This window comes from Somniosus microcephalus, chromosome 10, assembly GCF_052327205.1.
Source record: "Somniosus microcephalus isolate GS21.2 chromosome 10, FLI_Smic_1.0, whole genome shotgun sequence".
Taxonomy (NCBI): Eukaryota; Metazoa; Chordata; class Chondrichthyes; order Squaliformes; family Somniosidae; genus Somniosus; species Somniosus microcephalus.
Window position 1 is genome coordinate 9,269,476 of NC_140996.1, and position 26,959 is coordinate 9,296,434.

Consider the following 26,959-nt stretch of genomic DNA (forward strand, 5'->3'; position numbering starts at 1 on the left):
ATTCCAATGTTGGGAGGACTCGTAAAAATCAACATTTCATTGTGCAGTACACACGTCTGCTGCATATATGACAAATAAAATTGAATTGAACAAGAAAGAAAGACTTGCATTTATATAGCACCTATCATGACCTCAGAATGTCCCAAAGCACTTTAGAACCAATGAAGTACTTTAAAAAGTGTAGTCACTGTTGTAATGTAGGAAACACGGCAGCCAATTTGCACACAGCAAGATCCCACAAACAGCAATGTGATAATGACCAGATAATCTGTTTTAGTGATGTTGGTTGAGGGATAAATAGTGGCCCCAGGACCCCGGGGAGAACTCCCCTGCTCTTCTTCCAATACTGTCACGGGATCTTTTATGCCATTGGAGTGGGACTTGAAATAAACGTGAGGGAATAATCCAGCATCACAACATGAAAGCACACAACTGACTTACTGCCATGTAGTTCACTTATACGTATCCATCATCCTCTATAAAAGTATTGCTGAGTAAATTCGCAGCCTTTAGTTGTTCATGTAACAGAGATCAGCATAATGTTTCATCTGTTAATTTTTCAAGAATTAGCGCAGTAAAGTTAAATCTGAAAAAAATGCAGCAACTCCCTGTTTTAAAAGTATTTATAATTTATTGGTGCGCCTAAACCAAGCAGCTACTGTGATAGATTTCCATTTTATACATAATTGACCTCCGTTGGATTACAATTTAACCTATTTATGTACAAGAAGCAGTTGCTCAAACTGTTCATGTTCTAAATTTGCAATGAACAAAACAAGTCATCCTCTGCTTTGCTAACTGAGTTGTACCACTGGCCAGGCAGGAAATTCAGCACTCCATCAGTTAATCCAAACTGAGAAGGAAAGAAAAGATCTGCAGGAGTCTAAGTGACTAGGCTTAATTGGATATGTTGTAGGAAATAGATTACACTTCTGATTTTTATAACCTGTACTTTAAAGCTTTTGCAGGCCAAAAAAAAAGGGGAAACTGCCCATTAACTTATCAGTTCCAGGCCTTGCCTTTTTAATTGACAACCTCAGGGCTACTTTCATCACTTGTCGACTTCATACTTGCAGTCAATTTTTTTTTTTCTCTTTGGGATATTACTTAATCTTTGGCATGATGGTGTTCCTGATACAATGCAGCCTGCGCTAGAAAGCAGGCAAGACATTCAAGCTTTGCAGAAAAAGAGAATACATGCTTTTGCTGAACATGCATGCAATTTGCTTGCCTACATAACCAAAGTCAGTGAACATCAAAGCAATTCCCTGGCGAAGCACTTTGAGACTTTTTGACATAAGGATCTATATAAATGCGAGCAAATACTGTTTAAAAAAATAATCAGTGCTAAAAACCCAAATGATTACCCTCTTCTTTCTTTTATAACCAGACGCTCACATTTTATGTCGCTGCCGAACTGCAGCAGCACTCTAAAGTTCACATTCCTCATCTGTCCAAGGCACTGATATCTTTGATGCTCAACTCCATTATCAATGTGACGTAAAGTTTATGTACAGTAATATCTTCTAGCACATGTCTCAATGCAGCCACAACATGGCGTGACAGATGCTCCGTGTGCTCTTGCACTCAGTTCTGTGTTGAGGATTAGCAGAGCCTCTGTAATTGGGTCTTTGGAATGTCATCTGCCATGAATTATATACACCTGGGAACATGGTTTGATGCCCAATATGGACAGATTACTGGAATTTTCAAACCGCGCTTTCTTTGTAATTGACATTTAAATTGTTTGAAGTTTCTCATTAACTTCTTTTACAAATTAAGTGCAGATGTATATAACTTAACAGTGTACAGTACAAGGAAAATTAATGGTTGAATCACAATTTTTTATAAAATCCCGCACCAGTGGATTTAACTCTTCTAATGCTGATGAGTCCTAAAATTCAGGAGCTCTGCATTCTTGCACGGATGTGCATTTTATCCGAGCTTAGGTAAATTCCCAACAGTTTGGCTCAGTGGGCAGCGCTCTCGCCTCCGAGTCAGAAGGTTGTGGGTTCAAGTCCCCGCTTCAGAGACTTGAGCACAAAATCTAGGCTGACACTCCCAGTGCAGTGCTGAGGGAGTGCTGCACTGTTGGAGGGGCCGTCTTTCGGATGAAACGTTAAACCGAGGCCCCGTCTGCTCTCTCAGGTGAACATAAAAATGATCCCATGCCACTATTTCGAAGAGGAGCTGGGGAGTTATCCCCGGTACCCTGGCCAATATTTATCCCTCAATCAACAGATTATCTGGTCATTATCACATTGTTTGTGGGAGCTTGCTGTGCGCATATTGGCTGCTGCATTTCCTACATTACAACAATGACTACACTTCTAAAGTACCTCATTGGCTGTAAAGCGCTTTGGGACGTCCTGAGGTTGTGAAAGGCACTATATAAATGCAAGTCTTTCTTTCTTTCTTTTCAAAGTAATCAACATTAAAAAATTCTCTTCATTATAACTGAACAATACTGTCTCTGTGCATCAGTTGCGAGATTCAGCCACGAAAGCCCCAGTTTCGATCTCCTGCCTGTGCTGAATTCGCTTTATTTTAGCCAGGCCAGCAGCGGGAGGGGCTCAGTCCCACTCAGCTGGAAAAAAAGGGGGAAAATCATCCAGAGTTCTCGCTCCCAGTCAAACGCCTACTGCAATGCGCACGTGAGAGAGAACAGGATTGATCTCAGCTACGATACCCTCTGTGATTAGATGAACTTCCGACACTCACTGTCTAGCTCAAACATGCAGAGCAACCTCTAGGTGATGTGTTTGAGTCCTCCTGCTAACTGGTGGCAGTGAAGCTGTATTCCAGCATGAGTCAGCACCTTCAGGAGAGGAGGAAATACAATGTGGGATTGGGGGGGGGGGGGGAAATCACTATCTCCATACAAATTTTCAACAGGTTTTGCTTAATCAACATACAGTAAACTGTCATTTTCTTCCCCCCCACTACCCAAACCCCACAAAAAGGAATCAGCTTGTCAAAAAACATTGTATCATGTTGTCACAAGAGACAGTATGAAGGAAATCTAACCCTGTTGTGTCTCCTTGTGTTCTTATTCTATATACATTACAGACACTTTTAGTTCATTTTTAGTTAGTGCTTTTACTTAGCTGTATTTGCTTTGTTACAGTGCTGCTGCATGGTGCGGAGTGATACAAAATGTCCGACGCTGCACTGTGCACTGCCCGTGCAGTGTGCCACATAGCAATATAACTACACCATACCAAAGTAGTTCCATACCAAAGTAGTTCCATTTAACGATGCGATACTATAACAATATAACAAACCCCATTCCCAATGTACGTGGAATTTTACAGCACAGAAGGCAGCCATTCGGCCCAGCGTGCCTGTGCCGGATCTTTGAAAGAGCTCTCCAATTAGTCCCACTCTCCCCAACTCTTTCCCCGTAGCCCTGCACATTTTCTCCCCTTCAGGTATTTATCCAATTGCCTTTTGAAAATTACCATTGAACCTGCTTCCACTGCCCTTTCAGACAGTGCACAGAAACTTGGTTGAGGGGTGATGACACCTTACCCTTAAATGAAGCCTCCCCGCCTGGCTATACCTACCACCACTTGCCCCGCTCAGACCGCCGTGGTGGCGGTGTGGCTCTCATCACCAAATCACACCTTGGTCTGTCCCCCTACTCCTCCGGCACTTACTTCTCCTTTGAGCATCTCACCTTATTCCACCCCTCTCACCTCTCATTTAAAATTCTTGTTCTCCACCGCCCACCCAAGTACCATAAAAGTTTTATTACCGAGATATCTTCACTGCTCTCCTCCCTCAGCCTCTACACCGAACAACTTCTCATCCTCGGTGATTTCAACCTCCATCTCAATTCATCATGCTCTCTCTCCTCGGAGTTCACTAGCCTCCTCTAATCTCTCCCTCCATGTAAACTCCCCAACCCATATTCATGGCCACCCCCTCGATCTTGCCATCACTCGTGGTCTCGCTACTCCCATCGTGTCAATCGCAGATAAGGCCATCTCTGACCACTTCCTCGTATCGCTCTCCACCCACATCCCCCTTCCCCCCCCCCCCCTCAAACCTACTTCCTCCTGTGTCCGCCCCCGGAAAAAACTCTCTCCCAACTCTCTTACAACTGCACTTATGAAATCCCAACAGTCCAGCCTCTGGCCCTCCATTCACCATGACATTTCTGCAGCTACCGATCTGCTCAACCACACCCTCAACACCACCTTCGATGCCCTAGTCCCTATTAAAACAATTACTCTCTCTCACCCTGGCCGTTCTCCCTGGTACGGCCCTTATCTTCACTCCCTTAAATTCAAGGGACGCAGACTTGAATGGATATGGCGGACAACTAGTTTAGCCATTCACTGCCCAATCTGGCTGGACCACATAAAGCATTTTGGATCCTGCTCTCGTCTGCCAAAACTGCTCACTATTTCAGAATCATTCTGGAATGCAAAAGGTAAACCCCGGCTCCTATTCTCTACTGCTAACCGTCTTCTTAAACTCCCCTCCCCTGTCTCCTCCACCCTCACCTCTGACAAGTGTGAGGAGCTCATGGACTTCTTTGTCTCGAAGATTGAGACCATCCGTTCACCTGCCTCTGCCACTTCCCTTCCTTCCCCTAGCCCACCGGGCCAAACTTCCTCTAAGGTTCACCCCTGCCCTAGCCCTGAACTGACATCTTTCTCCAGTTTCTCTCCGATCTCCCCTCATGTCCACTCCGCGCTCATCCTGTCCATGAGACCCACTTCCTGCTCCCTCAAACCTATTCCCAGCAAACTGCTGACCACCCAACTTCCTTTTCTGGCTCCCATGTTAGCTGACATTGTTAACGGTTCTCTCTCCTCAGGGATTGTCCCCCTCTCCCTCAAATCTGCTATCATCACCCCCCTCCTCAAAAAAAAACTCTTGACCCCTCCGTCCATGCAAACTACCACCCCATCTCCAACCTCCCTTTCCTCTCCAAAGTCTTTGAACGTGTTGTCGCCTCCCAAATCCGTCATCGTTGTGACTGTGACAAAGGTAAACTATCCCTCCTCGTCCTTCATTTAAGGAGTTATTTTACAGCTTCCAAAAAAAATATATTCCACTGAGAAGAAAAGGGTGTAAAAGAAAAGACAGCCATCCATGGCTAAGTAAAGAAATTAAGGATAGTATTCGACTAAAAACAAGGGCATATAAGGTAGCCAAATCTAGTGGGAGGATAGAGGATTGGGAAAACTTTAAAAGACAGCAAAAAATAACAAAAAGATTGATTAAGAAAGAGAAGATAGATTATGAAAGTAAATTAGCAAAAAATATAAAAACAGATAGTAAGAGTTTTTATAGTTATATAAAAAGAAAAAGGGTGGCTAAAGTAAATGTTGGTCCCTTAGAGGATGAGACCGGGAAATTAATGGTGGGAAATATGGAGATGGCAAAAACACTGAATGAATATTTTACATCAGTCTTTACAGTAGAAGACACTAAGAATATCCCAACACTGGACAAACAGGGGGCTAAAGGGGGGGAAGAGCTAAACACGATCAAAATCACTAAGGAAATGGTACTCGGTAAAATAATGGGACTCAAGGCGGATAAATCACCTGGACCTGATGGCTTACATCCTAGGGTCTTGAGGGAAGTGGCGGTAGGGATTGTGGATGCATTGGTAATAATTTTCCAAAACTCCCTGGACTCGGCAAAGGTCCCGGCAGACTGGAAAACTGCTAATGTAACACCCTTATTTAAAAAGGGCAGTAGGCAGAAGGCTGGAAACTATAGACCGGTTAGCCTAACATCTGTGGTAGGTAAAATTTTGGAGTCCATTATTAAGGAGACAGTAACAGGACATTTGGATAATCATAATTTAATAGGACAAAGTCAGCATGGTTTTATGAAGGGGAAGTCATGTTTGACAAATTTGTTGGAGTTCTTTGAGGAAGTAACGTATAGCGTGGATAAAGGGGAACCAGTGGACGTAGTGTATTTAGACTTCCAAAAGGCATTTGACAAGGTGCCACACAAAAGATTATTGCTTAAGATAAAAAATCACGGGATTGGGGGTAATATTCTGGCATGGGTAGAGGATTGGCTATCTAACAGAAGGCAGAGAGTTGGGATAAATGGTTCATTCTCAGACTGGCAATCAGTAACTAGTGGTGTTCCGCAGGGGTCAGTGCTGGGTCCCCAACTCTTTACAATCTATATTAACGATTTGGAGGAGGGGACCGAGTGTAACATATCAAAGTTTGCAGATGATACTAAGATGGGAGGGAAAGTAGTGAGTGAGGAGGACATAAAAAACCTGCAAGGGGACATCGACAGGCTAAGTAAGTGGGCAGAGATTTGGCAGATGGAATACAATACTGGAAAGTGTGAGGTTATGCACTTTGGCAGGAAAAATCGTAGAGCAAGTTATTATCTTAATGGCAAGAAACTGGAAAGTACTGAAGTACAAAGGGATCTGGGGGTCCTGGTGCACGAAACTCAAAAGATTAGTATGCAGGTGCAGCAAGTGATTAAGAAGGCCAATGGAATGTTGGCTTTCATTGCTAGGGGGATAGAATATAAAAATAAGAGGTATTGCTTCAGTTGTACAAGGTATTGGTGAGACCGCACCTGGAATACTGCGTACAGTTTTGGTGTCCATACTTAAGAAAGGACATACTTGCTCTCGAGTCAGTACAAAGAAGGTTCACTCGGTTAATCCCGGGGATGACGGGATGGACATATGAGGAGAGGTTGAGTAGATTGGGACTCTACTCATTGGAGTTCAGAAGAATGAGAGGCGATCTTATTGAAACATATAAGATTGTGAAGGGGTTGGATCGGGTGGATGCGGGGAAGATGTTCCCGATGATGGGTGAAACTAGAACTAGGGGGCATAGTCTTAGAATAAGGGGCTGTTCTTTCAAAACTGAGATGAGGAGGAACTACTTCACTCAGAGGGTGGTAGGTCCATGGAATATGCTGCCCCAAAAAGCTGTAGAAGCTACATCATTACATAAATTTAAAACAGAAATAGACAGTTTCCTAGAAGTAAAGGGAATTAAGGGTTACGGGGAGCGGGCAGGAATTTGGACATGAGTCTAGGTTCGGATCGGTCATGGCCCTGTGGGTAGCGGAGCGGGCCCAGGGGCCGTGTAGCCTGATCCTGCTCCTATTTCGTGTGTCTAATTCTGTTAGATTCAGGAAATGGTTCTGTGATAGTGGATTGGCGGTTAGGAGCAGATCAGCCATGATCTTATTGAATGGCGGAGCAGGCTCGAGGGGCCGATTGGCCTACTCCTGCTCCTATTTCTTATGTTCTTATGTTCTCGACCTGTCTGCAGCCTTTGACACGGTTGACCACTCCATCCTCCTCCAACGCCTCTCCACCATCGTCCAGCTGGGTGGGACTGCACTCGCCTGGTTCCATTCTTATCTATCTAATCGTAGCCAGAGAATCACCTGCAACGGCTTCTCTTCACGCTCCTGCATCGTTACCTCTGGTGTCCCCCAAGGATCTATCCTTGGCCCCCTCTTATTTCTCATCTACGTGTTGCCACTTGGTGACATCATCCGAAAACACAGCGTCAGTTTCCACATGTACGCTGTCGACACTCAGCTCCACCTCACTACAATGTCTCTCAACCTCTCCATGGTGTCTAAATTGTCAGACTGCTTGTCCGGATGAGCAGAAATTTTCTCCAATTAAATATTGAGAAGACCGAAGCCATTGTTTTCAGTCCCCGCCACAAACTCCATTTCCTAGCCACTGGCTCCATCCCTCTCCCTAACATCTGTCTGAGGCTGAACCACACTGTTCGCAACCTTGGTGTCATATCTGACCCTGAAATGAGCTTTCGGCCACATATCCGCAGCATAACTAAGACCGCCTATTTCCACCTCCGTAACATTGCCCGTCTCCGCCCTTGCCTCAGCTCATCCGCTGCTGAAACCCTCATCCATGCCTTTGTTACCTCTAGACTTGACTATTCCAGTGCACTCCTGGCTGGTCTCCCACATTCCACCCTACGTAAACTTGAGGTGATCCAAAACTCGGCTGCCCGTGTCCTAAATCCAACAAGTCCCATTCATCCATCACCCCTGTGCTCGCTGACCTACATTGGCTCCTGGTTAAGCAACGCCTCGATTTCAAAATTCTCATCCTTGTTTTCAAATCCCTCCATGGCCTCGCCCCTCCCTATCTCTGTAATCTCCTCCAGCCCCACAACCCCCCGAGATATCTGCACTCCTCTAATTCTGCCCTCGAGCATCCCTGATTATAATCGCTCCACCACTGGTGGCCGTGCCTTCTGTTGTCTAGGCCCTATGGTCTAGAATTCCCTGCCTAAACCTCTCCACCTCTCTTTCCTCCATTAAGACGCTCCTTAACACCTACCTCTTTGACCAAGCTTTTGGTCACCTGCCTTAATTTCTTCTTATGTGGCTCGGTGTCAACATTTTTTGTCTTTGAATACTCTGTGAAGCGCCTTGGGACGTTTTACTACGTTAAAGGCGCTATATAAATACAAGTTGTTGTTTGAAAGTTACTATTGAACCTGCTTCCACCACCCTTTCAGGCAGCGCATTCCAGATCATAACAACTTGCTACGTAAAACAAATTCTCCTCATGTCCCCTCTGGCTCGTTTGACAATTATCTTAAATCTGAATCCTAAGGTTACTGATCCTACTACCAGTGGAAACAGTTCTCCTTATTTACTCAATCAAAACCCTTCATGACTTTGAATGTCTCTATTAAATCTCCCCTTAACCTTCTCTGCTCTAAGGAGAACAATCCCAGATTCTCCAGTCTCTCCACGTAACTGAAGTCCCTCATCCCTGGTACCATTCTATTAAATCTCCCCGTAACCTTCTCTGCTCCAAGGAGAACTATCCCAGATTCTCTAGTCTCTCCACATAACTGAAGTCTCTCATCCCTGGTACCATTCTAGTAGTACTCACTTAAACCCATCCCCATAAAGGCACTAACATGGCTCTTCCAATGGTCTAACTAGCTGATGCAGTGAGTAGTTGAGCCAGAGAGACCAGGAACGCCTCAGCTTTGTGCGGGGTTCCCCTCCTCTTGGTGACAGCAGTGGTGGAGCGGAGCCGTTCCTGGCCTCTGCGCACTTGGGCTAAGGGGGGGGGGGGGACAAGTACGGCGGAGTTCCGGTTCCTGGTCACTATCCGGCGATCTCTGCCAGAAGCACACATGTGAACGCTGAGCAAGAGAAGGACCTGGCTTGGTTATAATTCCCCCCTCCGACCAAATAGTCTACTGGCACTCACCGTCATAGCTCACACAAGAAAGAATGGACTCTTGGCCAAAGTACATGAGGGCTACCAGCACCAACAAACCCAGTAAAGAATCTGGCGAGGTGGGAGAAAAATCACAGGAAAATTGGCAAAGCAAAATTGTTATAAGTTTCAACTGGTACTTGCCCCTTCACCACCCCCTTTTGCCTTGCACCATCATCCCTTTTGTCAATTAATCATTCCTGCCCTGCACCCTATCACAGATCGTCCCTTTTGTTCTTTCTAACCCGCCCACCTTTCCCTGGCTCTGTGCTTGCTTAAAAACTGTTAAAATCTCTAACTTCTTCCACTTCTGATGAAAGGTCATCGACCTGAAACATTAACTCTGTTTCTCTCTACAGAGGTTGACTGACCTGCTGAGTGTTGCCAGCATTTTCTGGTTTTATTTCGGATTTCCAGCATCCGGAGTATTTTGAGTTTGTCTGAGAAATCATCATCCTGTTTGTTAAATAAACTGTGGTGCATTTGGTAAACTAGAGAGAGACACCAGAAGAACCTGTATAACAAATGTTTCAGAACAAATTTGTTTCCTGCTACATGAACTGTAGATCATGTCAACTCATTTCTTACACTACAGGATTTCTTGGGGTCCTGAACTGATTAACTTCTACAGTATTCTTGGCACGGTTAACATAAAAGGGAATCCAAAAGTCTTCCATAGGCATATAAATAATAAACGGTTAGTAAGAGGAGGGGTGGGGCCGATTAGGGACCAAAAAGGAGACCTCCGCATGGAGGCAGAGGGCATGGCTGAGGTGCTAAATGAGTACTTTACATTTGTCTTCACCAAGCAAGATGATGTTGCCATAGACATAGTAAAGGAGGAGGTAGAGGAGATACTGGATATGATAAAAATTGATAAAGATGAGGTACTAGAAAGGCTGGCTGTACCTAAAGTAGATAAGTCACCAGGGCCAGATGGGATGCATCCTAGGACGCTGAGGGAAGTGAAGGAAGAAATCATGGAAGTACTGGCCATAATCTTCCAATCCTCCTTAGAAACAGGGGTGAGGCCAGAGGACTGAAGAATTGCAAATGTTACACCCTTGTTCAAAAAAGGGTGTAAAGATAAACCCAGCAACTACAGCCAGTCAGTTTAACCTCGGGAGTGGGGAAGCTTTAGAAACAATAATCAGGGACAAAATTAACAGTCACTTGGGCAAGTGTGGATTAATTAAGGAAAGCCAGCACGGATTTGTTAAAGGCAACAAGCCCAGTCAGGGGAAAGTCATGTCGGAGGCCGGGATGGAGCCAGCAGCAGGGCCGAGACTCGCCACCGACATCGCATTCTCCTTAGAGCAGAGAAGGTTGAGAGGAGATTTGATGGAGGTGTTCAAAATCATGAGGGGTCTGGACAGAGTAGATAGAGAGAAACTGTTCCCATTGGCAGAAGGGTCGAGAACCAGAGGACACAGATTTAAGGTGATTGGCAGAAGAACCAAATGCGACATGAGGAAAAACTTTTTTACTCAGCGAGTGGTTAGGATCTCAAATGCAATGCCTGAAAGGATGGTGGAGGCAGACTCAATCACGGCTTTCAAGAGGGAATTGGATAAGTACCTGAAGGAAAAAATTTGCAGGGCTATGGGGAAAGGGCGGGGAGTGGGACTAGCTGAAGTGCTCTTGCAGAGAGCCGGCACGGGCTCGACGGGCCGAATGGCCTCCGTATTGTAACCATTCTATGATTCTAAGGTGTGTAACAGATACTGATGACACTGTTAATAACACATTTACCTGGACACAATGGCCGCGATTTATCCTACCTCGGCGGGCGATGTCGGTGGCGAGTCTCGGCCCCGCTGCTGGCTCCATCCTGGCCTCCGACATGACTTTCCCCTGACTGGGCTTATTAAGCCCACCCAGCAAGTTTCCCGGCCAATTGAAGGAAGCAGGTCTGATGACGTAATTAGTTGACGCGTCATCAGCCGGTTTCCTTAAAAGGTCCATGCGCAAATTTACTTTGACATTTGTGCTGTCAGTGTTCTACAGCATTGAAGTGCTGCAAACACTGACTAGCACTGCACAAAGACACAGGACTGCACCCAGGCTCTCCCATGACTCCCTCCGTGTGCTTATGGAGGGAGTCACAGCACGCAGAGAGGTCCTCTTCCCTTCCGATGGGCGGAAGAGTCCTCCCCAGGAGACCAACGCAGCCTGGTCGCACATTGCACAGGAGGGCACAAGCAGGAATGTGGTCAGGAGGACCAGGCTGCAGTGACGCAAACCTTTCATTAATCTCAGTAGATCACAAAACGTTACAGCAAAGCCACACTCAACCTCATCCTGCTGTGCCACTCATTACTCTGCCTTCCCTACCGTACTCCTGCACATTCTTATTCACACCAACTTACCTTGCACCTCCACCCATCCCTCTCTATCTACATTCTCACTTCCTCACCTCAATAGCCACCCCTCATACTTACCCTCATCCTAGTCCAATCATACCAACTAACAACACACAAGGGTAGGCACTTGGGTGTTTTAGCCAATGTTCATGTGAAGTTTTAATGTGCTGTCAAACATTGAAATATTTATTTTCAACACTTTGCTTTCTTGGACAGGTTTCTGTGCACCTTTGGAAGTGGCTTAGTGAGTTGCAGTGAATGATGAGACATAACGGTACCCCCCGCAATGCTGATGAGTGTGAAAGGAATGGCTTGGGCATTGTAGGGATGCTTTATGTTGTTGGTGTGGGGTGGTGCCAACCTGGTGCATCATGTGGCAGCCAGGGTATGCAGTGACAAGTGAAGTAAATGTGGCCATTGTGAGGCCATCCCTGGCGTCCCGGGCAGCAATGTGGTCGGATGCTGACGCCCTCTGTCCTGTGCAGCATCAGGTGATTGAGGAGAAGGTTGGTGGTGTTGTTGGTGCTGCTGGTGTGCCTGGTGATGCTGGTATTGGGGCTGATCGTGGTCAGATTCTGAGGACCAAGGTGAGAGAGTATAAAGTGCACCCATGCTGATGGAATAGATGGCAGGTGAAGTAGAGATGACAGAAGCGATCGGTCAATGGTGGGAGAGGTAATGAGGTCAGATTGCATGGAGACTTGTGTAAAGACTTGCAGCATCCTGAATATGTAATAGAAATGCAGTTTAGAGATGCTAGTGCTTAAGGGAAGATATCTCAGTCAGCTGGGAGCTTTGAAGCTGTCAACTTATCAGCTGATTCAATGGCCACTGACCTCCTGCCTCAGCTTCACTGACTAGGTCTAGGCACAGCAGGAAACCCTTGGGAGACCTGTGAAAGTTAAAAAGCTGGGGGAAAAAAGCATTGTTAAGTGGCTGTAAACAAGCCACTAATGATTTGAATTGGGTCCCCCGCTGCTGCCTGTCGGGTCTGCTCAGCGCTGGCAGACCCGACATCAGGAAATGCAGGTGTGCGCATTTTGACAGCGGGTTCCCGACCCGGTCAATCATTTAAAATTTCACAGCTGACCCGCCACCCATCCCGTCTGCTGCGCGCTGGCAAAATCGTGGCCAATGTGGTTGTATCTCACTTTACATAGAAATAAAACTATCAAATGAATAGTCGTAACAAAACTTAAACATCTATTATACAGACAATTCCAGGAAGGAATCTTAATGACATAATTTAACCTCACACCGGGAAGATTAATTGTGACCAACGTTCCCGCTAGGCTGAGCAGCCGCACAGCGGTCTGGAGGTCCCGTGCAGGCTACGCACTGGCTTTTAAATAGGAGAAACCGTACATGCGCGGAAATTTGAATGGGCTGCACAGCCACTTAAAAAAGAGAGAACATTGATTATGACTGTTGTGAATTGTCTTTTAATTTATGCATTTACGTTTCCTGATATTCAGCCTGATATTATCTGGCCTTTTGCTCAATTTGAACTAATAAAACCAAATCATTCATAATTCTCTGTCAGTTATGGATTAAAAAAAATAACTTTACAGTTAAAATGAATCCCATTAGTATTCAGTTACGTGGATAGACTGGAGAAGCTGGGGTTGTTTTCCTTAGAGCAGAGAAGGTTGAGAGGAGATTTGATGGAGGTGTTCAAAATCATGAGGGGTCTGGACAGAGTAGATAGAGAGAAACTGTTCCCATTGGCAGAAGGGTCGCGAACCAGAGGACACAGATTTAAGGTGATTGGCAGAAGAACCAAAGGCGACATGAAGAAAATCTTTTTTAACGTAGCGAGTGATCAGGATCTGGAATGCACTGCCTGAAAGGGTGGTGGAGGCAGATTCAAAGGTGGCTTTCAACACAACAACAACTTATATTTACATAGCGCCTTTAACATAGTAAAACGTCCCAAGGCACTTCACAGGAGTTATAAAAGACAAAAAAAAGGAATTAGATAGGTACCTGAAGAAAAAAAAAATTGCAGGGCTACGGGAGAAACGGCGGGGGAGTGGGACTAGCTGAAGTGCTCTTGCAGCGAACCGGCACGGGGCTTGACGAGCCGAACGGCCTCATTCTGTGCTGTAACCAGTCTGTGATTCTATATTCACCCTTTTTTTCAGCTAATTCTGTTCCGTAACAATAATGCTAGTCAATTGGCAATTTGGACAGTTCTGCTACTGCAACTTACTGATTAACCTGTGGCACTTAGCAGAATACGTACAGGTTTCCCCAGAGAAAGCAGTGAAACAGAAGTGATTATTGTTTTTTTTCAACGAAACGAGCATCAAACATAAGAGAATATTTCTGAGATCACGGTGCAAACAAACTCAGCATATTGGGCTTTGAGCACTAAATCAAACACGGACATCAAACCAAGAGATGTCAGAAGTCCGTAACGCACAGCTCCCCTGACGGATCAGCGAGTTTTATCCAGTGAGGACAGGGTCGAGCTTGAATGCGACACTCACTAGGCTGCACGGCCTGCCGGCAAGGCTCACACATGTTCACTTGGAGAATCATCAATGTCCCGTGAAACCATACCCCAAGCAAAGAGAAGGATAAAAAAAATTGGGAGAAAGCTTGAGAGAAAAATTCAGTAGCATGAGAAATATAGCAAAAATCTGAGCGATATAGGGATTTTTGATATATCAAAAAGGAATTGGATAAATACTTGAGGGGGGGCGGGAACCTGCAGGTCAATGGGGAAAAAGCAGGGGGAGTGGGACTAATTGGTGTGTGATGGAATCCTCTCCACTTGCCTGGATGAGTGCAGCTCCAACAACACTCAAGAAACTCGACACCATCCGGGACAAAGCAGCCCGCTTGATTGGCACCCCATCCACCACCTTAAACATTCACTCCCTCCACCACCGGCGCACCGTGGCTGCAGTGTGTACCATCTACAAGATGCACTGCAGCAACTCGCCAAGGCTTCTTCGGCAGCACCTCCCAAACCCACAACCTCTTCCACCTAAAAGGACAAGGGCAGCAGGAGCATGGGAACACCACCACCTCCAAGTTCCCCTCCAAGTCACACACCATCCTGACTTAGAAGTATATCGCCGTTCCTTCGTCGTCGCTGGGTCAAAATCCTGGAACTCCCTCCCTAACAGCACTGTGGGAGCACCTTCACCACACGGACTGCAGCGGTTCAAGGCGGCGGCTCACCATCACCTGCTCAAAGGCAACTAGGGATGGGCAATAAATGCTGGCCTTGCCAGCGACGCCCACATCCCATAAACTAATTTTTTTTTAAATTGGATACCTTTCAAAGAGCCGGCACAGGCACAAAGGGCCGAATGGCCTCCTTCCGTTCTGTATGATTCTATGACAAAACCACAGGACTTTTACGAGCAGCTTTAGCGATGTTAATAGAAACTTGCGCTAACTGGCAGATAAAATGTAAAGAATACTTTTTATAATGTTCAATTTCAATAGTTTACTCACAAATACATTCCTCTGTCAGCTGTTCTGAAGCAGGTGTTGTGTCGTGGAGAAAACCATCTTGTTATGTTCCTGGAAATCCTGTAGGGAAGGTTACAGCATTAACTCCAAGCTTTTGGATCATGTTTAGCAGCCACCATCTTGAATTAAGGCAATCAAATGGGAGTAAAGCAATCTTACTAATATTTACATTTTTACAATAACGTAAGAACTGTCAGGAAAAGGAAAAGATTAGGCCAAATCGAATCCATCCCTTTCTCGCAGATCAACTCCACACCTACCCAAACACATTCAACTCAGGAAAAACATCCTGATTTAGTTTTGCTCTGTTTTTTTTGGGCGGGGGAGTCCCAAAATTAAAAAAGGTGGAATTGCGAGGAGTTCTCATCTGTTCATCACATGCACATCAATTTTTGAGTTAAACATTTAGTTTGTCACTAAATCTTGGCTTTGTAATCCACAGTAGATATCAAACATTCTTGACCGTTTAGCTTTAGAAATCAAGATATCAGCGATCTTAATTGGCCGTGGCTCAGGTGGTAGCACCCTCGCCTCTGAGCCAGAAGTTCATGACACTTGAGCAGAAAATATAGGCTGTCACTCCCAGTGCGGTATTGAGGGAGTGCTGCACTGTCAGAGGTGCCGTCTTTCGGATGCGACGTTAAACCGAGGCCCCGTCTGCTCTCTCAGGTGGATGTAAAAAATTCCACGGCACTATTTCGAAGAAGAGCAGGGGAGCTCTCCCCGGTGTCCTGGCCAATATTTATCCTTCAACCAACATCATTAAAACTGATTATCTGGTCATTATCACATTGCTGTGCGCAAATTGGCTGCCGCATTTCCTACAACAGTGACTACACTTCAAAAGTACTTCCTCAGGAGATTGAAGAAATTTGGAATGGCCCCCCAGATTCTCACCAACTTCTACCGGTGCACCATCGAGAGTATCCTGTCTGGCTGCATCACTACCTGGTATGGCAACTGCACCGCCACAGACCGCAAGGCTCTACAGATGGTAGTGAAAGCTGCACAACACACTATAGGAATTAAACTACCTGCTGTGCAGGATATCTACCCCGAGAGGTGCCGGGGGAAGGCCCTGAGAATCATTAAAGACGCGAGTCACCCCAGCCACAACCTCTTCGCCCTGCTCCCGTCCGGTAAGAGATACCGAAGCATACGGTCTCGTACCAACAGGTTTCGAAACAGCTTCTACCCCCAGGCCATAAGACTCATGAACGATTAATTTATTATTTATTACTGTTTTATTTATTATTACTGTCTTTCTATTAGTATTTCTATTAGTATTTTATCATTGTTATGCCATATTTATTCCAATGTTGGGAGGACTCGTAAAAATCAACATTTCATTGTGCAGTACACACGTCTGCTGCATATATGACAAATAAAATTGAATTGAAAAAAAAAGTACTTCATTGGTTGTAAAGCGCTCTGGGACGTCTGGTGGTCATGGAAGGCGCTAGTTAAATGCAAGTCTTTCTTTTCTTTCTTTAATCATTTGTCTGAGATGCTGCATTTATTGAAAATATGCAATACAACTGCCAAACATGTAATATAATTCACATGGTTAGAGGAATAGGTATAGTGTGGGTTGTAAAAGGCTTGTTGAGGTAAATGGGGTAAATTTTCACCAGGGGGAGGGGGGAGTAAATTTTTACCTTGGCTCAGTGGGCAGCACTCTCGCCTCCGAGTCAGAATGTCATGGGTTCAAGTCCCACTCCAGACACTTGAGCCCAATATCCAGGCCGGCACTCCCAGTGCAGTGCTGAGGGAGCGTCGCACTGTCGGAGGTGCTGTCCTTCGGATGATACAGTGCAAGCAAACTGCTTTTCGGGGGAGTGGGACTAACTGGATTGCTCTTCGAAAGAGCCGGTGCAGATTCGATGGGCCGAATGGCCTCCTTCTGTGCTGTTCTATTCTATGATTCTAAGAAATTTTAAATAAAATTACCATTCTTAGTAAGTCATTTATAATGATCACAAGTAGAGAGATATTTGTGAGTTTTCATTTTCTTCAAAGCATTTTTTTCTTGCCAATTTTCACCCTCCTGTCCTGAACATAAGAATTAAGAGCAGGAGTCGGCCATACGGCCCCTCGAGCCTGCTCGGCCACACGGCCCCTCGAGCCTGCTCGGCCACACGGCCCCTCGAGCCTGCTCGGCCACACGGCCTCTCGAGCCTGCTCCGCCACACGGCCCCTCGAGCCTGCTCGGCCACACGGCCCCTCGAGCCTGCTCCGCCACACGGCCCCTCGAGCCTGCTCGGCCACACGGCCCCTCGAGCCTGCTCGGCCACACGGCCCCTCGAGCCTGCTCGGCCACACGGCCCCTCGAGCCATCTCGGCCACACGAGCCTGCTCGGCCACACGGCCCCTCGAGCCTGCTCGGCCACACGGCCCCTCGAGCCTGCTCGGCCACACGGCCCCTCGAGCCTGCTCGGCCACACGGCCCCTCGAGCCTGCTCGGCCACACGGCCCCTCGAGCCTGCTCGGCCACACGGCCCCTCGAGCCTGCTCGGCCACACGGCCCCTCGAGCCTGCTCGGTCACACGGCCCCTCGAGCCTGCTCCGCCACACGGCCCCTGGAGCCTGCTCCGCCACACGGCCCCTGGAGCCTGCTCCGCCACACGGCCCCTCGAGCCTGCTCCGTCACACGGCCCCTGGAGCCTGCTCCGCCACACGGCCCCTGGAGCCTGCTCGGCCACACGGCCCCTCGAGCCTGCTCTGTCACACGGCCCCTCGAGCCTGCTCGGTCACACGGCCCCTCGAGCCTGCTCGGTCACACGGCCCCTCGAGCCTGCTCGGTCACACGGCCCCTCGAGCCTGCTCGGTCACACGGCCCCTCGAGCCTGCTCGGTCACACGGCCCCTCGAGCCTGCTCGGCCACACGGCCCCTCGAGCCTGCTCGGCCACACGGCCCCTCGAGCCTGCTCGGCCACACGGCCCCTCGAGCCAGCTCGGCCACACGGCCCCTCGAGCCTGCTCCGCCACACGGCCCCTCGAGCCTGCTCGGTCACACGGCCCCTCGAGCCTGCTCGGACACACGGCCCCTCGAGCCTGCTCCGCCACACGGCCCCTCGAGCCTGCTCGGCCACACGGCCCCTCGAGCCTGCTCGGCCACACGGCCCCCTCGAGCCTGCTCGGCCACACGGCCCCTCGAGCCTGCTCGGCCACACGGCCCCTCGAGCCTGCTCGGCCACACGGCCCCTCGAGCCTGCTCGGCCACACGGCCCCTCGAGCCTGCTCGGCCACACGGCCCCTCGAGCCTGCTCGGCCACACGGCCCCTCGAGCCTGCTCGGACACACGGCCCCTCGAGCCTGCTCCGCCACAAGGCCCCTCGAGCCTGCTCGGCCACACGGCCCCTGGAGCCTGCTCGGCCACACGGCCCCTGGAGCCTGCTCGGCCACACGGCCCCTCGCGCCTGCTCGGCCACACGGCCCCTCGAGCCTGCTCCGCCACAAGGCCCCTCGAGCCTGCTCGGCCACACGGCCCCTGGAGCCTGCTCGGCCACACGGCCCCTGGAGCCTGCTCGGCCACACGGCCCCTGGAGCCTGCTCGGCCAAACGGCCCCTGGAGCCTGCTCGGCCAAACGGCCCCTCGAGCCTGCTCCGCCACACGGCCCCTCGAGCCTGCTGCGCCACACGGCCCCTCGAGCCTGCTCGGCCACACGGCCCCTCGAGCCTGCTCGGCCACACGGCCCCTCGAGCCTGCTCGGCCACACGGCCCCTCGAGCCTGCTCGGCCACACGGCCCCTCGAGCCTGCTCGGCCACACGGCCCCTCGAGCCTGCTCGGCCACACGGCCCCTCGAGCCTGCTCGGTCACACGGCCCCTCGAGCCTGCTCCGCCACACGGCCCCTCGAGCCTGCTCCGTCACACGGCCCCTGGAGCCTGCTCCGCCACACGGCCCCTGGAGCCTGCTCGGCCACACGGCCCCTCGAGCCTGCTCTGTCACACGGCCCCTCGAGCCTGCTCGGTCACACGGCCCCTCGAGCCTGCTCGGTCACACGGCCCCTCGAGCCTGCTCGGCCACACGGCCCCTCGAGCCTGCTCGGCCACACGGCCCCTCGAGCCTGCTCGGCCACACGGCCCCTCGAGCCAGCTCGGCCACACGGCCCCTCGAGCCTGCTCCGCCACACGGCCCCTCGAGCCTGCTCGGTCACACGGCCCCTCGAGCCTGCTCGGACACACGGCCCCTCGAGCCTGCTCCGCCACACGGCCCCTCGAGCCTGCTCCGCCACACGGCCCCTCGAGCCTGCTCCGCCACACGGCCCCTCGAGCCTGCTCGGCCACACGGCCCCTCGAGCCTGCTCGGCCACACGGCCCCCTCGAGCCTGCTCGGCCACACGGCCCCTCGAGCCTGCTCGGCCACACGGCCCCTCGAGCCTGCTCCGCCACAAGGCCGCTCGAGCCTGCTCGGCCACACGGCCCCTGGAGCCTGCTCGGCCACACGGCCCCTGGAGCCTGCTCGGCCACACGGCCCCTGGAGCCTGCTCGGCCACACGGCCCCTCGCGCCTGCTCGGCCACACGGCCCCTCGAGCCTGCTCCGCCACAAGGCCCCTCGAGCCTGCTCGGCCACACGGCCCCTGGAGCCTGCTCGGCCACACGGCCCCTGGAGCCTGCTCGGCCACACGGCCACTGGAGCCTGCTCGGCCAAACGGCCCCTGGAGCCTGCTCGGCCAAACGGCCCCTCGAGCCTGCTCCGCCACACGGCCCCTCGAGACTGCTCCGCCACACGGCCCCTCGAGCCTGCTCCATCACACGGCCCCTCGAGCCTGCTCCGCCACACGGCCCCTCGAGCCTGCTCCGCCACACGGCCCCTCGAGCCTGCTCGGCCATACTGCCCCTCGAGCCTCCTCGGCCATACTGCCCCTCCAGCCTGCTCGGCCACACGGCCCCTCGAGCCTGCTTGGCCATACTGCCCCTCCAGCCTGCTCGGCCACACGGCCCCTCGAGCCTGCTCGGCCATACGGCCCCTCGAGCCTGCTCGGTCATTCAATATGATCACGGCTGATCATCGACCTCAACTCCACTTCCCTGCCCGATTTCCATGTCCCTCGATTCCCCTGAAGGCAGTGATTACTTGCTGGAGTGTGTCCTGATGGTACCACGCACATGTGGCTAATCTTCACATCTAAGGCTTCTTAGTGACTGTTGACAGCTGAGCCCCAACCAATCCTCAACTGACGTTCCCAATAGGAATTACTGGAAAGTGATCAGGAACGGGAATCCTGATTTCTCCTTCCTAATCATACAGCACAAAAGGAGGCCATTCGGCCCATCGTGCCTGCTCTTTGAAAGAGCTCTCCAATTAGTCCCACTCCCCTGCTCTTTCCCTGCAGCCCTGAATATTTTGCCCCTTCAAATATTTATCCAATTCCCCTTTGAAAGTTACTACTGAATCTGCTTCCAGCCCCCTTTCAGGCAGCGCATTCCAGGTCACAACAACTCGCTATAAAATGTTTTGTTCCTCATCTCCCCTCTGGTTCTTTTGCCAATTACCTTCAATCTGTGTCCTCTGGTTACCGACCCTCCTGCCACTGGAAACAGTTTCTCCTTATTTACTCTATCAAAACCCTTCATAATTTTGAACACCTCTATTGAATCTCCCCTTAACCTTCTCTGCTCAAAACAAAATAACCCCAGCCTCTCCATGTAACTGAAGTTCCTCATCCCTGGTACCATTCTAGTAAATCTCCTCTGCACCCTCTCCAAGGTCTTGACATCCTTCCTAAAGCATGGTGCCTAATGCAGGGCCTCTAGAGACCAACGGTAGTGTTTCAATCAGATAAAGAAACTTAGCAAAGACGGGTAATTGAACTTGGGACCATCCTGGTCCAGGACAAAATATATATCTACTCTGCATAAACAGAAGACAAAACAGACGATGAGAGAGAGAGACAAAAGATAAATATCAAAAATGATGATGGAAATACATTTTTCAGGGCTCTGGGGAAAAAGCAGGGCGGTGGGACTAATTGGAGAGCTCGTTCAAAGAGCCGGCACAGGCACGATGGGCCGAATGGCTGTATGATTCTATGAAAATGGGAAAGACAAACAAAAACACATGTATAAGTACAGAAAAAAACATTTACAGAACAAGAAAGAGTTTTGAATGGCAGTATCATTTAAAATAATCGAAACTGAAGAGAGAATTCAAAAAATGTATTTCCAACTAGAGGCATAATACATTGATGACAGCAATGGATGTTTGTCAGACGGGTACGGCAATCATCATGGGGATTTTAATTTGCATATAGACTGGAAAAATCAGATGGGCAAAGGTAGCATAGATGAGGAGTTCATGGAATGTTTTTGGGATAGTTTCTTTGAACAGCACGTTCTGGAGCCAACCAGAGAGCAGGCTATACTAGACCTGGTATTGTGCAGCGAGATAGGATTAATTAATGACCTCATAGTGAAGGCGCCCCTAGGTAGCAGCGATCATAATATGATTGAATTTTACATTCAGTTTGAGAGAGAGAAGAGTGGGTCCAAGACTAGTATTTTAAACTTAAATAAAGGCAATTATGAGGACATGAAAGCAGAGCTAGCTAAAGTGAACTGGCAAATTAGGCTAAGGATAGGTCAATAGAGTGGCAGTGGCAGACATTTAAGGGGATATTTCAGAATACACAGAATATATACATTCCAACAAGAAACAAAAATTCCAAGGGGAGGACCCACCATCCATGGTTAACTAAAAAAGTTAAAGATAGTATTAAACTTAAAGAAAAAGCATATCATTGTGCAAAGATGGGCGGCAGGTCAGAAGATTGGACAGAATATAAAAAACAGCAAAGAATGACTAAAAGATTAATAAGGAGAGAAAAATTAGAGTACGAGAGAAAGCTAGCTAGAAATATAAAAACAGATAGTAAGAGTTTTTATAGATATTTTAAAAAGAAAAGTTAACAAAGTGAGCGTTGGTCCTATAAAAAGTGAGTCTTTGCAATTAATAATGGAAAATAAGGAGCGGGCAGTTGAATTGAACAGGTATTTTGCATCAGTCCTCACTATAGAGGATACAAGTAACATCCCAGAAATAGCTGTAAATCAGGAAATGGAAGGGAGGGAGGAACTCAAGAAAATTATAATCACCAGGGAAGTGGTACTGAGCAAATTGTTGGAGCTGCGGGCTGACAAGTCCCCGGGTCCTGATGGACTTCATTCGAGGGTCTTAAAAGAAGTGGCTAGTGAGATAGTTGATGCGTTGGTTTTAATTTTCCAAAATTCCCTAGATTCAGGGAAGGTTCCATCAGATTGGAAAATAGCAAATGTAACTCCTTTATTCAAAAAGGGAGACAGAAAGCAGGAAACTACAGGCCAGTTAGCTTAACATCTGTCATAGGGAAGATGTTAGAAGCTATTATTAAAAGACATTATAGCAAAGCACTTAGAAAAGTTCAAAGTAATCAGGCAGACTCAACATGGTTTTGTGCAAGGGAAATCATGTTTAACCAATTTATTGGAGTTCTTTGAGGAAGTAACATGTGCTGTGGAAAAGGGGAACCGGTGGATGTACTGTACTTAGATTTCCAGAAGGCATTTGCCACATCAAAGGTTATTGTGGAAAATAAAATCTCATGGTGTAGGGGGTAATATATTGGCATGGATAGAAGATTGGCTAGCTAACTAGAAACAGAGAGTAGGCATAAATGGGTCATTTTCTGATTGGCAAGATGTAACGAGTGGTGTGCCACAGGGATCAGTGCTGAAGCCTCAACTTTTTACAATTTATATAAATGACTTGGATGATGGGACCGAAGGTATGGTTGCTAAATTTGCTGATGACACAAAGATAGGTAGGAAAGTAAATTGTGAAGAGGACATAAGGAGGCTACAAAGGGATATAGATAGGTTAAGTGAGTGGGCATAGAACTGGCAAATGGAGTATAATGTGGGAAAATGCGAAGTTGTCATGAAGAATAAAAAAGAAGCATATTATCTAAATGGTGAGAGATTGCAGAGCTCTGAGATGCAGAGGGATCTGGGTGTCCTAGTGCATGAATCGCAAAAGGTTAGTATGCAGGTACAGCAAGTAATTAGGAAAGCTAATAGAATGTTATCGTTTATTGAGAGGGGAATTGAATACAAAAGTAGGGAGGTTATGCTTCAGTTATACAGGGCATTGGTGAGACCACATCTGGAGTACTGTGTACAGTATTGGTCTCCTTATTTAAGGAAGGATGTAAATGCGTTGGAAGCAGTTCAGAGAAGGTTTACTAGACTAATACCTGGAATGGGTGGGTTGTCTTATGAGGAAAGGTTGGACAGGCTAGGCTTGTATCCGCTGGAGTTTAGAAGAGTAAGAAGTGACTTGATTGAAACATATTAAGATCCTGGGGGGTCTGGACAGGGTGGATGTGGAGAGGTCGCGGGCCCTGTCAACCACGGTGAAGGGGAATCCTCGGTTAAGGAAAAAGGAAGACGTAGTGGAGGGACTGGTATGGAAGGTGGCATCGTCAGAACAGATGCGACGGGGATGGAGAAATTGGGATAACGGAATAGAGTCCTTACAGGAAGCGGGGTGGGAGGAAGTGTAGCCCAGGTAGCTGTGGGAGTCAGTGGGCTTATAGTGGATTTTGGTCCATAGCCTATCCACAGAAATGGAGACAGAGAAGTCGAGGAAGGGAAGGGAAGAGTCAGAGATGGACCATATGAAGGCGAGTGAAGGGTGGAAATTGGAAGCAAATTGAATGAAATTTTCCAGTTCAGGGTGAGAGCAGGAAACGGCACCAACAGTCATCAATGTACTGGAAAAAGAGATGAGGGAGGCGACCTGATAGGACTGGAACAAACAATGTTCCACATATCCCACAAAAAGGCAAGCATAACTAGGACCCATGCAAGTTCCCGGAGCAAAGCCTTTTATTTGTTAATCTTTATTTAAAATGGAAACATTAACTAATATACAATAACTAATCTTGGCAAGCAATTAGAAAGTTAGAAATAGAAAAATAAAAGCTCCAAACAAGGGTTCCCGGTGTCTTACTGAACTTAATGCTCAGTCCATTTGACTCAGTTAGTCAATGAAGTGAGCTACATGGACCAAGCAGGCCCAGGTTTGATCCGAGGTCTGTTCCTAGTTAGTTGATCTCAGCAGTGAAGCTGGAATTGCCCGAAATTCCCAGGCTAGGGATGCAAAAACAAAAAGAAATCATCACTGACTCCTGGTGGAAAGTGCACATCGGGCAAAAAAATGGGGACCAGCTTGGCTGTGATGCCTTCCACAGTCAAACAGCCGGGTCTGTCGGCACTCATTGTTAGGGCACAAAATGGCAACATTTGGTGAGGGACCAGTGGCAGGCTGCTGGTACCCATGCAGCCGAACTCCAGCACAAGTCAACACCTTCAGAACAGGAGTACAGCAGAGGGAAAAATGCAAGCATATGTTTATTCCAATTTTGCGCTGTGTTCTTTATCTTCAATAGAGAGTTGTGGGGTGTGGGGGTGGTTGTGGGGCTGGAGGAGGTTATAGAGACAGAGAGGAGCAAGGTTATGAAAGGATTTACACAAGAGGATGAGAATTTTAAATTGGAAGTATTGGAGGACCGAGAGTCAGTGTAGGACAGCGAGCTCAGGAGTTGGTACAGGATAAGCAGTAGAGCTTTGGATGAGGCTTTCAGCAGCTGATGAGGCGAGGGAGGGGCGGAGGCGGGCAACATTAGAGGTGGAAGTAGGTAGTCTGTGTGATGGAGAGCATATGGGGGTCGGAAGCTCAGCTTGAGGTCAGGAAGCATGCCAAGATTATTAGCAAGCCGGTTAACCTGAGAGAGTGAGCAGGAAAGAGAATGGAATCAGTGGCTCGGGTGCGTTGGTTACGTTTGTAGCAGAGGTTGAAGATGATGGTTTCGGTTTTCCAAACGTTTAACTGGAAGAGATTGTGGTTCATCCAAGACAGGATGTCAGACAAGCACAGAGACAGTGGTGAGGTGGAGAGATAGAAAAAGAAAGACTTGCATTTAAATAGCGCCTTTCACAACCACCGGATGTCCCAAAGCGCTTCACAGCCAATGAAGTACTTTTGAAGTGTAGTCACTGTTGTAATGTGGGAAACGCAGCAGCCAATTTGCGCACAGCAAGCTCCCACAAACAGCAATGAGACAATGACCAGTTAATCTATTTGTGATGTTGACTGAGGGATAAATATTTGGCCACGACACCAGCGATAACTCGCCTGCTCTTCTTTGAAATAGTGCCCGTGGGATTTTTTACCTCCACCTGAGAGAGCAGACAGCGCCTCGGTTTAATGTCTCATCCGAAAGACGGCACCTCCGACAGTGCAGCACTCCCTCAGTACTGCACTGTGGGGGAGGGTTTAAACTAAAATGGAAGGGGGTTGGGAACCTGAGCAGGGAGACAGAGGAAAGGGAAACAAGGATAAAAGTGAAAGATAGGAAGGAGAGAAACAAAAGTGGCAGTCAGAGAAATCAACGGTTTAAATCAAACGTGGCCACAGTAAATAATAATTCTAATAGGTCTAAGAGCGTTAAAAAAACAAGCCTGAAGGCTTTGTGTCTTAATGCGAGGAGCATTTGTAACAAGGTGGATGAATTGGCTGCGCAAATAGAGGTAAACAAATATGATTTGGTTGGGATTACGGAAACGTGGCTCAAGGATGGCCAAGACTGGGAACTCAACATCCAGGGGTATTCGATAGTCAGGAAAGATAGGCAAAAAGGAAAGGGAGGTGGGGTAGCATTACTGGTTAAAGAAGGGATTAACACAATTGTAATGAAGGATATTAGCTCTTACAATGAAACTACAAGGAAACTACGATGGTCTGAGGAGCGAGTTGGGTAGGATTGATTGGAGAATGGCACTCAAAGGGTTGACGGTGGATAGGCAATGGCAAACATTCAAAGACCGAATGGATGAACTACAGAAGTTGTTCATCCCAGTTTGGCATAAAAATAAAACAAAAAAGGTGACTCAACTGTAGCTAACAAGGGAAATTAGGGATAGCATAAGGTCCAAGGAGAGGACATACAAATTGGCCAGAAAAAGCAATAATTCTGAGGATTGGGAGCAGTTTAGGATTCAACAAAGGAGGACAAAGGGATTAATTAAGAAAGGGAAAATAGAATATGAGAGTAAGCTTGCAGGGAACATAAACACTGACTGTAAAAGCTTTTATAGATATGTGAAGAGAAAAAAATTGGTGAAGTCAAGCGTAGGTCCCTTGCAGTCAGAATCGGGGGAATTTATAATGGGGAACAAAGAAATGGCAGACCAACTAAATACATATTTTGGTTCTGTCTTCACGAAGGAGGACACAAATAGCCTCCCAGAAATACCGGGGAACATAGGGTCTGATGAAAGGGTGGAACTGAAAGAAATCAGTATTTGTAGGGAAATGGTGTTAGGAAAATTGATGGGACTGAAGGCCGATAAATCCCCAGGGCCTGATAATCTACATCCCAGGGTACTTAAGGAAGTGGCCCTAGAAATAGTAGATGTATTGCTGGTCATCTTCCAGAACTCAATGGACTCTGGAACAGTACCCATGGATTGGAGGGTAGCTAATGTTACGTCACTATTCAAAAAAGGTGGCAGAGAAAAAGCGGGGAATTATAGACCGGTAAACCTGACATCGGTAGTGGGGAAAATGCTAGAGTCCATTATAAAAGATGTAATAGCAGAGCACTTGGAAAGCAGTGACAGGATCGGACAAAGTCAACATGGATTTACAAAAGGTAAATCATGCTTGACTAATCTACTGGAATTTTTTGAGGATGTAACTGGTAAAATAGATAAGGGAGAACCAGTGGATGTGGTGTATTTGGACTTTCAGAAGGCTTTCGATAAGGTCCCACATAAGAGATAAGCGTGCAAAATTAAGGCACATGGGATTGGGGGCAAG

At 48.0% G+C, this 26,959-nt stretch overlaps 1 long non-coding RNA gene across 1 annotated transcript in view; it reads right to left on the reverse strand.

Moving 5' to 3' along the window:
* LOC147111430 (uncharacterized) overlaps positions 1-26,959 on the reverse strand; it is a 137,749-nt gene that overhangs the window by 108,441 nt on the left and 2,349 nt on the right. The window contains exon 2 of the long non-coding RNA XR_015079833.1: positions 15,079-15,156. This is a non-coding gene — a long non-coding RNA (uncharacterized LOC147111430). The remainder of the gene's footprint in view (positions 1-15,078; positions 15,157-26,959) is intronic.